This window comes from Diadema antillarum, unplaced genomic scaffold (assembly GCF_040938485.1).
Source record: "Diadema antillarum isolate AM-2024a unplaced genomic scaffold, OU_Dant_1.0 scf00000182, whole genome shotgun sequence".
NCBI lineage: Eukaryota > Metazoa > Echinodermata > Echinoidea > Diadematoida > Diadematidae > Diadema > Diadema antillarum.
This window is the reverse complement of record NW_027271071.1, coordinates 718,748-733,051: the sequence shown is the minus strand read 5'-3', so window position 1 is coordinate 733,051 and position 14,304 is coordinate 718,748.

Genomic DNA, 14,304 nt, shown 5'->3' with positions numbered 1-14,304 from the left:
TAATTTCTCATACATTGTTTGCACATATTCATATTGCTCCAGATAGTGGACATTGCTATGGAGCATTTGCCAGAATGGACCAGTTATTATGAAGTATACTAGCCCTAGTGCCCTTATAATAGCAATTATTTCCTCACAACCTGAATCATGAAGTACACTTTCAAGCTTCAGATTTGAATCTCCCTTATAATTTTGCAAGAACGTTTTGATATGTTCATGATGTTTAAACAAACCAGCAGCACCCATGAAAAAATTATGAAATCCGTTCATGCGAAAACTCGTCACATGGGACTTCGTTCCAAGATGCTCTGAACAGAAGGAATCCCACTGGTCCTTACACCCATTCTTTTGGTCTCCCCGGGGCCCAAATACATCACAAGCTGTTCTTACAAAACGAGCACTTGCAGATTCACCTGCATGGAATCTGGAAAACTTGCCGTGCCTGTCTCTACCTAATCCATTCCCCTGTTCTTCTATGATCTTTTTTTCAAATTCTTTAAGAGCAGTCTCACATTTATTTGATAACCGCAGAAGGAAGTGAGCATTACAGAAGAGAAATTCTAAATCGACTAAATCTTCTTCAAGTAAAGAATCTCGGTATTCAGAAAGTTTGGCATTAAAAGCTTTGTTTACACTCGACCTATCTGACATGACAGCCATCATTTTCTTAAACATTTCTTTACAAGCCTGTTCTTTTTCACTCTCATCTACAACTTCTCCGATCTCTTCCATCATTGCGATAACATTGTCTAGCAATGTGTTTGAATCTTCGACCGCCACCAATGCAAATCCCCCAGACAACGTTTCCCCGCTATCTAGCGTTATTTGCTGCCCTACAAGTTTTTTTCCATCCCTGGAAGTGCCATCCCCATGTAAAGTCCACCCCTCACATTTGGAAATGCCCTCCCTAATCTGTATCTTACTCAGAACATGAGCCCGATCCATGAAGTTATTAGCTGTTGAGGCTGATGGAACATCTTTCATATTGGACTCAAATATCCACTTACCCACAACCTTGATCACATTACCCACTTTGGTGGTGGATACCTCATTTTCACCACATAATCCCATCACACACTTCTCCACAGTGTCCTTATATGGGTGTCCAACACTCTCAGACTTCAAGTTGATACAATTTGTATCTATATCTTCACCAAGAAGGGCGCATTTCACTTCCATTTCTTTCAGTTTAATGTCAAGTTCTCTTTGACAATTTTTTCTTCATTCCATTCTTTTCTCCAATTTTGATATTTTTTTTTTCTCAAGCTCCTAACTTTATTCCTCGTCTTTGCCAATATGTCTAATTCAGCCTCTCTTACATCTAATTTTCTTTCTTTAAAGGGTGTGTACACTTCTGGTCGAGGTGAAGATTTAGCTTTTAACGTTTTGTGAGATATTCAGAAACCACTCTATGAGATGCCACAGAGCATGCGGTTCTAAGGGGTATCAAAAGTTTATTCGATGAAAATCGGTTTTGAAATGGCTGAGATATCCAAAAACGAGGTGAAACAAAGAGATACTAATAAAGTTGGGGCATGTCGCCTTTTATTATTAGCACTTTTTTGGATATCTCAGCCATTTTAAGACCAATTTTCATCAAATAAATGTTAAATCCTTCTTAAAATTGCATGCTCTTTCATATTTCATAAGAGGCTTTTCATTATCTCACTTAGGAATGTTCAAAACATGAATCCCTACCTCAACCAGTACTGTACAGTCCCTTGAGGTCTCAAGTAAGTTTGTTTTTTCCTTATAGGGCATGGTATACTGATCTGGACTTGAAATTTCTCACTTCTTTCTTTTCCTCAAGAGATGATCTGACTTGCTTAATCTCAGTTTGGAGATTCTGAATTATACTTTCCCTTTTCTCAACCTCTTTCCCTGTTTGTTTCAGTTGATGTTCTAATTTAGAAAGCAATCTTGATTTGTATTTACTATCTTTACTTAGACATTTTACTTTTTCTTTCAGGGTTTTTATCTCAGAATTATCTGATAGAAATTCACTCATGACCTTCTTCTCTTGCTTCTTTTTCTTATTCTTATTAATTTGTTTCTCTTTGCACGTAAGACAGGTTTTCTGATCGCCGTCACTTTGAACCGGGGTCTTGACACTTTCGTCACCATCAAAACTTATATGTTCTTCTAGGTAATCAAGAACAGTCTGCTCACTTCAACTTCTACTTTTATTTAGACGTACATAGCTAGACTTTTTTTTTTTTAGTTCTGAGATTATTCTTTTCACAGTATACCTATTAGGGTAGATATAATTGACATGGGTGAACAGATCAGATCCAAATGGAAGAGCCCAATCCTGAGTTCAGGTTGCCCCTCGTGGCCCCTCCCGTCATGGCAGGCAGTGCTGGCGATAGAGGAGAATATCAGAGATTCGGGTGCAGATCTGGCTCGTCTGCTCCATGAGGAATAGTCCTGGCTCCAACTCCTGATAGTTACTAACAGTTCGGGCTAATTGGTCTGGAATGCCATATGCATTGATCCACTTTGTGAATGATAGACATGTAGCAGGCAATAATTGGCTTCTAATAATTGGCGGCGTGATTGGCTTCTTGTGCAATGTTCATAGCAGAAAAATGTTATCTTACACAGACGGAGAAAGAAAATATTTTCTCCATCCTTCGCATATACAGCGCACTTCAGCGGCGTGACCAGGACGGTCTTGACAGCTGGTTTTGGTAGCAGTTTCCTGGTTTTGAAAGTTGCCTCGTATATCTTGGAGGAGTGAATTTCCACTCTTGCACAATTCCCCTCTGGTACGATCACCTTCGCAACCTTCCCCTCGAATACCATGTAGGTGTCCGGGCTGATGTCTGTATTTTAGAGTTTACAATCTGTGTGGTATAAAGAAATCATATGCAAAACAGTTACAGTGATAATTAACTTTATGGTACATGAAGTTGTCTCCATACATGCAACATTTTCTGAAAGGGACATGTTCAAATTATTTAACGCGGTAAGTCTGCAACGGTGCTGTTAGAAATCCAGTACGAAGCTCTGAGGAATCTATCTCAATCTCATAACCCGAGTCACACTGCATAATACTAATTTGATAACCAACAATTATTACGGACACTTGACAAATTTTTTTTCAGTGTCATGTAAGGAATGTTGATTTTTTTTTCCCTTTTATCTCAGAAGGCATTTGGCCAATATTGTAAAGAACTCTCCATCTGGGTCTCATATGATAATTGGGTTCCCAAAATCAGCCCTACTTCGGAAGCTTTGTCATGTAATGTTCGTTGATATGCGTGGCTGGGTGCATAGATGAGATGATTGTGTCAGTAATTACTTAAATAAGATGGAGGATACACAACATGATGAAAGCATCACACACAATTACGATTCTAAGTTTGTTGTCAAACCATCGACGAATTATTGTGACGGGACTACAGAACAGACACTAATTGCTATTCTTTAACTTAGAGCACAGTGGCAATTAATTACCTACACATACACATCAACATTATAGATCAAAGTGCAGTAAAAGTAATCGTACCTCATCATAATACAAACAAGAAAATGAAAGTATCACAAAGATTCAAACTGAACATAGTAAAACAGCATATATGAAAATAATCATGAGCAGCAAGCTAACCAAAGAAAAATTCTGCATTAACATAATCATCACGTAAACATTATAATAATCAACACAATGACAAGTACATAATCGTCATAAATGTTAAAATGTCAATGCCTCTTTTGGTCATGCAGAAGTTCATTTTCCAAAAGGAGTTCAAGTTGGCGGCACTCAGTTATTCACAGTCATGAATTTTGTAAAATTATAATACTCGGGGATTTCCTAAAAAAAACAACAACTGAAAATTGCAACCATTCCGATGTTCCAGTGGTTTCGTACAGACGTGTGCCGAAGTAGTTGACAGGTAACAAATACATGATAAAAAAATTAAAAATAAATAAATAAATAAAAGATGATGACATTTGTAGTGATGGAATACTCCCATTAAATCCCTTTGTTTAATTTCTGCAAAAAACTGCAAAAATAAAACAAAAATCTTGTTAATGTCAGGAGGGTGAAGACTATCAACATTAACGATATTCCATAAAAAGAAAATCACATGCAGCTGGACTTCTGTGAGAAAAATTATATCCTGCATTGTATTCCATAAAGAGTTCCAGATATTATTCCATTTTTAGCAAAATTATGTGCCTCACGCTGAATCCGGGGCTATAGATCTGGAAGCGCACGAGCTGGCCGATGACACCGTGGTTGTGAGAATATCCTCAAGCAAAGTAGTTGCCTGTCTTATCTTGCCCTTTTGGTTTCTTATGATGTTTGCCAAAACATTTACCCCTGTCTTAAGCTCGTCCTGGAGGTGCAGGGCGTACCCCCTCGCATCATCACTGCCGGCCTCTATCTTCTCCTCCAGGTTGACGACGGACTCCTGGAGGCCGGCAACTTCACTGCAGAGGGACGCCAACTCCGCTTTCAGCGTGTTCTCCATGGCGGTGATGGCCTGGAGGACCATGCTTTCTGACGGTGCCGGAGCAGGGAGATTTGAACGTTGTACTCCCCCTCTTCTCCTCCCATCTGAGTGCTATAGGGCTCACACCCATAAATATTTCCCCATAGGGACGTGTGTTAAAAATCAAATTTCAAAAAATTCTGTAAAATAGCTGGGAGAAATGAGGTGTTTCAGCTTCACTAACCTGGATAAGTTAGATGTACCCTTTCATCCATCAAATTCTCTGGGTGGATAATTCAGTTCAAATTCTGTTCAGGGGTACGAAAAGCCAGACTACGAGTTCTTGTCACTCAAAAAGTCACCCATTTTCCATGCACGTACCCAATGAAATATAGTCCCCTCAAATTCCACCAGAAAAGCTTTCATCTTCTAACCAAAATGCAATTTGTAGAGGAATTCATACTCAATATCTACAGCTATTCAGTTTTTTGCCAAACTGCATCATTGATTTTTAATTAATTTTTTTCTTCATTTATTTTGGTATCTTTGGTACGAATTTGTGAAGGGGTTTTGGACATTCCATTGTATTTACGGGTGTGAGCCCTATAGTGAAGGTCATATTTCTCATTTGACTTTTAAACATCATAAATGTGTTTTTGATGATATTTGCACCTACATCATATGGGAAATTACACATTCTAGGGTTATAAAGCTTCTCAATGGGACACTTTTGAAACTCACACCCTTTGAGGTTTTTTAAAGAAATAAAAATGTAGTGTTGATCAGTTCTTCATAAGATGAATACCTAGAAGCAGGCAGTAATCTTTGATTATGGGGGTGTCATCATCACATTATTGCCTACAAAATACTTGAAAAGACTTTGTTCTGTCAAACAGACTAACTTTATGAATTTTGACCTCTTCCAGTGGTAGCCAAACAAAGAAATACATTAAAATAACACAGTCATTCAAAGTTGTGTGATACTGATGACTGCTATGTACAAAGGTCTATCTATACCACAACAACACAACAACATAATAAGAAAACAAATTATAGCCAAACAGAGTTGGGGGGGGGGGGGGGGGTAGAGGAGAAGGGGGGGGGGGGTAGGAAGGGGAAGGGGGGAGGGAGGAAGAGATCTGACACAATACAACAACATAAACCAGCAGAATTTGTATGGGATGAATTCTTCCCATAGACTTGTGTGCATTGCATGCATCCTCTATAGGGCTCACACCCATAAATATTTCCCCATAGGGACGTGTGTTAAAAATCAAATTTCAAAAAATTCTGTAAAATAGCTGGGAGAAATGAGGTGTTTCAGCTTCACTAACCTGGATAAGTTAGATGTACCCTTTCATCCATCAAATTCTCTGGGTGGATAATTCAGTTCAAATTCTGTTCAGGGGTACGAAAAGCCAGACTACGAGTTCTTGTCACTCAAAAAGTCACCCATTTTCCGTGCACGTACCCAATGAAATATAGTCCCCTCAAATTCCACCAGAAAAGCTTTCATCTTCTAACCAAAATGCAATTTGTAGAGGAATTCATACTCAATATCTACAGCTATTCAGTTTTTTGCCAAACTGCATCATTGATTTTTAATTAATTTTTTTCTTCATTTATTTTGGTATCTTTGGTACGAATTTGTGAAGGGGTTTCGGACATTCCATTGTATTTACGGGTGTGAGCCCTATAGTGAAGGTCATATTTCTCATTTGACTTTTAAACATCATAAATGTGTTTTTGATGATATTTGCACCTACATCATATGGGAAATTACACATTCTAGGGTTATAAAGCTTCTCAAAGGGACACTTTTGAAACTCACACCCTTTGAGGTTTTTTAAAGAAATAAAAATGTAGTGTTGATCAGTTCTTCATAAGATGAATACCTAGAAGCAGGCAGTAATCTTTGATTATGGGGGTGTCATCATCACATTATTGCCTACAAAATACTTGAAAAGACTTTGTTCTGTCAAACAGACTAACTTTATGAATTTTGACCTCTTCCAGTGGTAGCCAAACAAAGAAATACATTAAAATAACACAGTCATTCAAAGTTGTGTGATACTGATGACTGCTATGTACAAAGGTCTATCTATACCACAACAACACAACAACATAATAAGAAAACAAATTATAGCCAAACAGAGTTGGGGGGGGGGGGTAGAGGAGAAGGGGGGGTAGGAAGGGGAAGGGGGGAGGGAGGAAGAGATCTGACACAATACAACAACATAAACCAGCAGAATTTGTATGGGATGAATACTTCCCATAGACTTGTGTGCATTGCATGCATCCTCTATAGTGAAGGTCATATTTCTCATTTGACTTTTAAACATCATAAATGTGTTTTTGATGATATTTGCACCTACATCATATGGGAAATTACACATTCTAGGGTTATAAAGCTTCTCAAAGGGACACTTTTGAAACTCACACCCTTTGAGGTTTTTTAAAGAAATAAAAATGTAGTGTTGATCAGTTCTTCATAAGATGAATACCTAGAAGCAGGCAGTAATCTTTGATTATGGGGGTGTCATCATCACATTATTGCCTACAAAATACTTGAAAAGACTTTGTTCTGTCAAACAGACTAACTTTATGAATTTTGACCTCTTCCAGTGGTAGCCAAACAAAGAAATACATTAAAATAACACAGTCATTCAAAGTTGTGTGATACTGATGACTGCTATGTACAAAGGTCTATCTATACCACAACAACACAACAACATAATAAGAAAACAAATTATAGCCAAACAGAGTTGGGGGGGGGGGGGGTAGAGGAGAAGGGGGGGGGGTAGGAAGGGGAAGGGGGGAGGGAGGAAGAGATCTGACACAATACAACAACATAAACCAGCAGAATTTGTATGGGATGAATTCTTCCCATAGACTTGTGTGCATTGCATGCATCCTCTATAGGGCTCACACCCATAAATATTTCCCCATAGGGACGTGTGTTAAAAATCAAATTTCAAAAAATTCTGTAAAATAGCTGGGAGAAATGAGGTGTTTCAGCTTCACTAACCTGGATAAGTTAGATGTACCCTTTCATCCATCAAATTCTCTGGGTGGATAATTCAGTTCAAATTCTGTTCAGGGGTACGAAAAGCCAGACTACGAGTTCTTGTCACTCAAAAAGTCACCCATTTTCCGTGCACGTACCCAATGAAATATAGTCCCCTCAAATTCCACCAGAAAAGCTTTCATCTTCTAACCAAAATGCAATTTGTAGAGGAATTCATACTCAATATCTACAGCTATTCAGTTTTTTGCCAAACTGCATCATTGATTTTTAATTAATTTTTTTCTTCATTTATTTTGGTATCTTTGGTACGAATTTGTGAAGGGGTTTCGGACATTCCATTGTATTTACGGGTGTGAGCCCTATAGTGAAGGTCATATTTCTCATTTGACTTTTAAACATCATAAATGTGTTTTTGATGATATTTGCACCTACATCATATGGGAAATTACACATTCTAGGGTTATAAAGCTTCTCAAAGGGACACTTTTGAAACTCACACCCTTTGAGGTTTTTTAAAGAAATAAAAATGTAGTGTTGATCAGTTCTTCATAAGATGAATACCTAGAAGCAGGCAGTAATCTTTGATTATGGGGGTGTCATCATCACATTATTGCCTACAAAATACTTGAAAAGACTTTGTTCTGTCAAACAGACTAACTTTATGAATTTTGACCTCTTCCAGTGGTAGCCAAACAAAGAAATACATTAAAATAACACAGTCATTCAAAGTTGTGTGATACTGATGACTGCTATGTACAAAGGTCTATCTATACCACAACAACACAACAACATAATAAGAAAACAAATTATAGCCAAACAGAGTTGGGGGGGGGGGTAGAGGAGAAGGGGGGGGGGGGGTAGGAAGGGGAAGGGGGGAGGGAGGAAGAGATCTGACACAATACAACAACATAAACCAGCAGAATTTGTATGGGATGAATACTTCCCATAGACTTGTGTGCATTGCATGCATCCTCTATAGGGCTCACACCCATAAATATTTCCCCATAGGGACGTGTGTTAAAAATCAAATTTCAAAAAATTCTGTAAAATAGCTGGGAGAAATGAGGTGTTTCAGCTTCACTAACCTGGATAAGTTAGATGTACCCTTTCATCCATCAAATTCTCTGGGTGGATAATTCAGTTCAAATTCTGTTCAGGGGTACGAAAAGCCAGACTACGAGTTCTTGTCACTCAAAAAGTCACCCATTTTCCGTGCACGTACCCAATGAAATATAGTCCCCTCAAATTCCACCAGAAAAGCTTTCATCTTCTAACCAAAATGCAATTTGTAGAGGAATTCATACTCAATATCTACAGCTATTCAGTTTTTTGCCAAACTGCATCATTGATTTTTAATTAATTTTTTTCTTCATTTATTTTGGTATCTTTGGTACGAATTTGTGAAGGGGTTTCGGACATTCCATTGTATTTACGGGTGTGAGCCCTATAGTTCCTTTTCCTGGGGGCTGTGCACTCCGTTGAGGGAGTGGGTTTCGTTGGACGGCCATCCCCGCCTGGGCGGACGGGGAGTTGGAAGAGCCCAATCCTGAGTTAAGGTTGCCCCTTGTGGCCCCTCCCGTTGTGGCAGGCAGTGCTGGCGATAGAGGAGAATAGAGATTCGGGTGCAGATCTGGCTCGTCTGCTCCATGAGGAACAGTCCTGGCTCCAACTCCTGATAATTACTAACAGTTCGGGCTAATTGGTCTGGAATGCCATATGCCTCGATCCACTTTGTGAATGTATCTCCGATGACAAGAACATATCGCTTCCCCTTAATGGTAGTCGGGAACGGCGCCATAATGTCGATTTCTACTCGGTCCATTGCCACTCCTGAAATTTTTCCCCCTCCAGTGTTCAAAAGTTCTGCGTACTGCTCTGGTCTCAATCTGTCTTCTTCCACTTCTGTCTGTTTCACTTTGAATCCAAGTTGTTCAGCACTGAATGCGAGAGCCTGTAGTTCGGCTTTTCTACCCACGGTTTTCAGTCCTCTTTCGCGAAGAAATACCTGTAATTCCTTCACAGTGAACTGTTGAATTTGTTCAAGACTAAACTGAACATCGTCTCCAGCCATTTTGAGTCATATAAAGTGGTCTAAAATCCAATATTTTGCAAGTTTAATGAGCAAAACAATCAGGGCAGCGTGACTTGGTACACTCTGTCAGTGTGTATTGCACTCTGTTACGCATGGCGGCAACGCTGTTTGTTTATCTCCAGCGATCCGCGACTCTATCCCACAATGCACCGCGGCGCTGAGATAGCATAATGGCTTATACAGTTGTGATAAGGCAAATGAAATTATTATCCTTATTGCTCTTAAATACTGTTCATTACCACAAAAAAAAAAACTCCTTTCTTGGACCACCGAGGTCGACTGCTCCTTCACCACTGCTGTCGCCTCTAAAGGTTTGGAATATGACATCCACGATGCCATGTGGGTCCGATGTAGGACGGCTGAGGGACCTGTGTGCACCTGAAAAGGGATCGCCTCTGAAGACGCTTACTTTGATGCGGCCATCATGATTCACCCGACTTTGTAGAGTCGCGAGTATGTCTTGGATGTTGATGTTGGTTGGAATATGACATCCACGATGCCATATGGGTCCGATGTAGGGTGGCTAAGGGACCTGCGTGCACCTGAAAAGGGATCGCCTCTGAAGACGCTTACTTTGATGTGGCCATCATGATTCACCCGACTTTGTAGAGTCGCGATTATGTCTTGGATGTTGATGTTGGTTGGAATATGACATCCACGATGCCATGTGGGTCCGATGTAGGACAGCTAAGGGACCTGCGTGCACCTGAATAGGGATCGCCTCTGAAGAGGCTTACTTTGATGCGGCCATCAGGATTCACCCGTCTTTGTAGAGTCGCGATTATGTCTTGAATGTTGACGTTGGAAGGACTGAGCAAACAAAGAAGTCGCATAAAAACATACGTAGCAAGTCTAAAAATTTAAGGGACAATTTATGGCATGCTATCTCATTTAAAACGACTTTCCAGTCTATCTGCGACTGTGTGTGGATAATATAAGCATCAGTAATGCAAGAATATTATTCAATATGTAAACAAACAATAAACAAACAATGCACGGATACTAAGGTGCCATAAAACTAAACACATCATTTTACTTCAATGCATTTGCTGTTAGCCACTGTCTCATGATTGCTCTTGTGACCTCTATCTTCCACTTGCTGTCTTCATCCCCGTGTGTTTCCAGAAAAGGCCTGAGTTTCTCATGGAGTTTCCTGACACCACATACATCACACGTTCTGTTCAGACATTGTTTGCTAGGGAAAGCACGTGTATGTGGGCACAGGGTTTCAGCCACAGCATCGTACTTGCCTTTTAACTTGAGGTTGTGTTCCTTTTTCCCTAGACTATCAAGAAGAAACTTCACATTCATGCAGTACTCACACAGGCACTGCACGAGTTTGGTGGTTGCCATGGTTTTCACATTCATTGGTTTGAGTTTGCAGAATGTTGAAAAGGCAACTTTTGTTGAGGGGTTTTCTTCCTTGAAGATCTGGTAGGCCTTCTTCAACGAGCACTCAGGGACACGTTTTGATGCCGACTTTTGTGCTCTATATGGGAGTTCCCTCGAAATGTCGATGCGGCAGAAGAAAGCCTTTATAGTATTCTTGGTGTCTTCCTTCATTGCGTTACCCCTTGTCTTTATGGTATTAGGCAGCTTAGTCTGCATGGACAAGAAGTCCCAGCTGAGGCCAAGATGTTTTCTTGCTGCCGCCTTCTGTATGCGCTTTTTGGCAACAGTAGCCTCATGGAGTAGTTTTCTGAGCATCATGTACTGCTTGGACCGCTTTTTCCTGATCACTTTGATTATAGTACTTCTTTCACAGAGTATTTTTTGTAATGCTGAAGAGCTTTCTTTGACTTCGGGCTCATGATACATTGTTTCTTCAAGGCAGCTTTCTTTCTAGGGGTTGATTTTGTTACAACTGAAGATAATACTTCAGCAAATATTTCTGGGCACTGAGGGAGAACTTTCCATGACCTTGAGACAGCCTTGTGTTGGGCATTCTTTGTCGAAAACCAAGTGTCCTTTTGCTCTCCATAACTTGATCTATCTTGAGTCTTTTTCTCTGCATATTTCTGCCTCCTCTTGATTCTAATTCTTCCATGATATTCTTTGGGTTCACTATTAGAGAATCATCTGTATTTTTCAACATAAAAATATTTTTCTTTTCTGCATGTCTCTTTTCTAAATTACAGAAAAATTTGGTGCTTTTCTCACCTTCCTCAGCCCACCTTACTCGAGATCTAACTATAGCACAAGCCGTTTCTAGATCATAGAATGTCTTCCAACTTTTTTCCTAGATTATCTCATGCTTGAATTAATTCAGCACACTCTGAGCCTTTTTGTGACTTATTCAGCCTCTGCCTAAAAACTTCAATTTCATCTTCTAATTTTCTTTTTTCCTTGATTCGCTCTATCTTTTTCCGAGCCAAATATTCCATGCAATAACCTACTATAGTACTTTTGAAAGAGTCCCAAATTACATGGGGGTTACAAGATGATTTAGCGCGATCCTTCTTAAATTCCTCAATCTTAACCTTAATGTACTTAATAAAATCAGCATCTCTCTGAAGTAAATAACAGTTCAATTTCCAGTATCCCCTGCCCCTCTTAGGAACTCCAATAGATAAGTCTATAGTGACAACTGAGTGATCTGATGCCAATCCATGGGATATTGTGCTACTCAAAACATTTGCCAAAATATTGTTTGACACAAATATATAGTCAAGCCTTGAAAGGGCTAAGGGATTTTGTTGATGTCTTGTAAATACCCTGTCTGTGGGGTGCATTAAACGCCACATGTCATTTAAATTATATTCATCTGCCAGATATGAGTTATTTCTTGATCTTAAGTTACCATGTTGAGTGCGAGATCCCCGGTAATCCAAGGGACCCATAGCTAAATTCAAATTGCCACCTAGAATAACATTGGATTGATTACTATCATCAATATTAGCAAATAAATCTTAAAAAAAGAAAAATCTGGATCATCCTGATGAGGGGCATAGACAATTACTTACTTTAACATCAATTTTTCCACTAGTACATCTAAAATAAGAACTCTACCATTTTCGTCAGAATGAACATGGGATATTGCAATATTTAATCCAGGTTTAAACAAAATTGCTACGCCTCTAGAATTGGAGGTGGCACTATTTATATACATTTTCCCACCGCATTCTGATGTCCACATTTGCAAGTTTTCATCAACAGAGTGAGTTTCCTGGAGTAAAATTATGTCATCCTTTCTTTGGTGTAAAAACTTAGATATCTTCTTTCATTTGAATCGATCTTGAAGCCCTCTACAATGAAAAGTAGTTATTTTGAGAGACATTGTGTACCATTCTTCAATAAAAAAATGTTGTTTCCAAATGAAAAACTTCTTACTGAGCATGCTGAAGGTATTATGAAAACTACAAATGCAAAAGAAAATACCAATGAGTCATTAACACATAAATATACATGTAAATAAGCATTTGAACCAATGAGCGAACACTGAAGTGTGACAGTGACCAAAAAGGAATTAGGTAGAGAAGTAGAGAGAAAAAAGGCAAGCAAGAAATATTGGCAGTAAGGGGTAAAAAAACGATGGCATATACGTGAACATAAGGGTCCATTTATCGGGAGAGCTCTGTACAGTCAGTTACTTGAACATCTGACTAAATATTGCTCATATAGCAAGAGTGAAAAACCTGTATAATTCGTTGACCAGTTTCCTCAGTCAAGGAATAAGCCTCCGTGATCATGTCCCTAGGTGTAACATTTAATCCTGCGGGCTTGTCAGTCGGCCGTTGGCATCCCTGATTTTGATTGTAGCCGGATAGACGAAGAATGCTTTGATGCCCCTCCCTCTCAGTTCAGTTAAGCTTTGGCAGATTCTTCCTCCTCATCTCCTGAACTCTCTTGCTGTAATCATCTGCTACATACATCTTTGCTCCATCAGCTTTTTCCTTGAATACTTCGATCAGCTTTCTTCAAGCTGTTTCCTTTTCCCTGTATGTTGCAAATCCAACATGGATTTGGCGGGGTTTCCTCTGACCGTTTTCAGCAGCTGCTGGTGGCTGGCCAGAGCGATGGGTGTGCTGAACAGCCATCGGGCCGACAGCGCCGGCAAAGAGGTCTTCTACGAACTGTATACAGCCGTGAGCTCCTTTTTCTGCACCTTCTGGTACCCCCCCAAATAGAAGATAGAAGGTGTGATGGCTTCGAAAACTCTGAGAATTTTATCGATCGTGGAAACCTGATTTCATAAATCTCGATCGTGATGCTCGGAAAAATTATAGGACGCGAACGCCAAGATGCTGAAGTTGGCAAGTTTTTCAAGAAACTACCAGTACACCGCAATTTGTAAGTAAGCCATCATATCTTCGATACTTAAAGGGGATGGCTAGTAACCGATCAGTGGGAATCAGTGGGAATGCTGAGGGATGATTGTTCCAATCCTTGTGGGATTCATTTAAGAGTTCATTATATATCTACTGTTGTGTGAAAATTATTTGCTTCAGAACAGTCTCATATTCAAGTAATGTGCAGATTAATGCCCCGTCACTGACCAGGGACGCTAAGGGGTCATTCACAATTATCAACATTTTCACAAGTGTACAAACCATACACTTTTCAAGACCCCCCCCCTCCCCCCCAAAAGTGTACGAAGAAAATGTTGATTTTTTCCCCCACATTTTATAGCTACGGTCACAAAGGTCCTTGCGAACGCCGTACGAAGGACTAATTTGTACAGCCACAATGGGACAAAAATCATTCGTATGGCGTTCGCAGGGCCATTTGTGACCGTAGCTTTATTT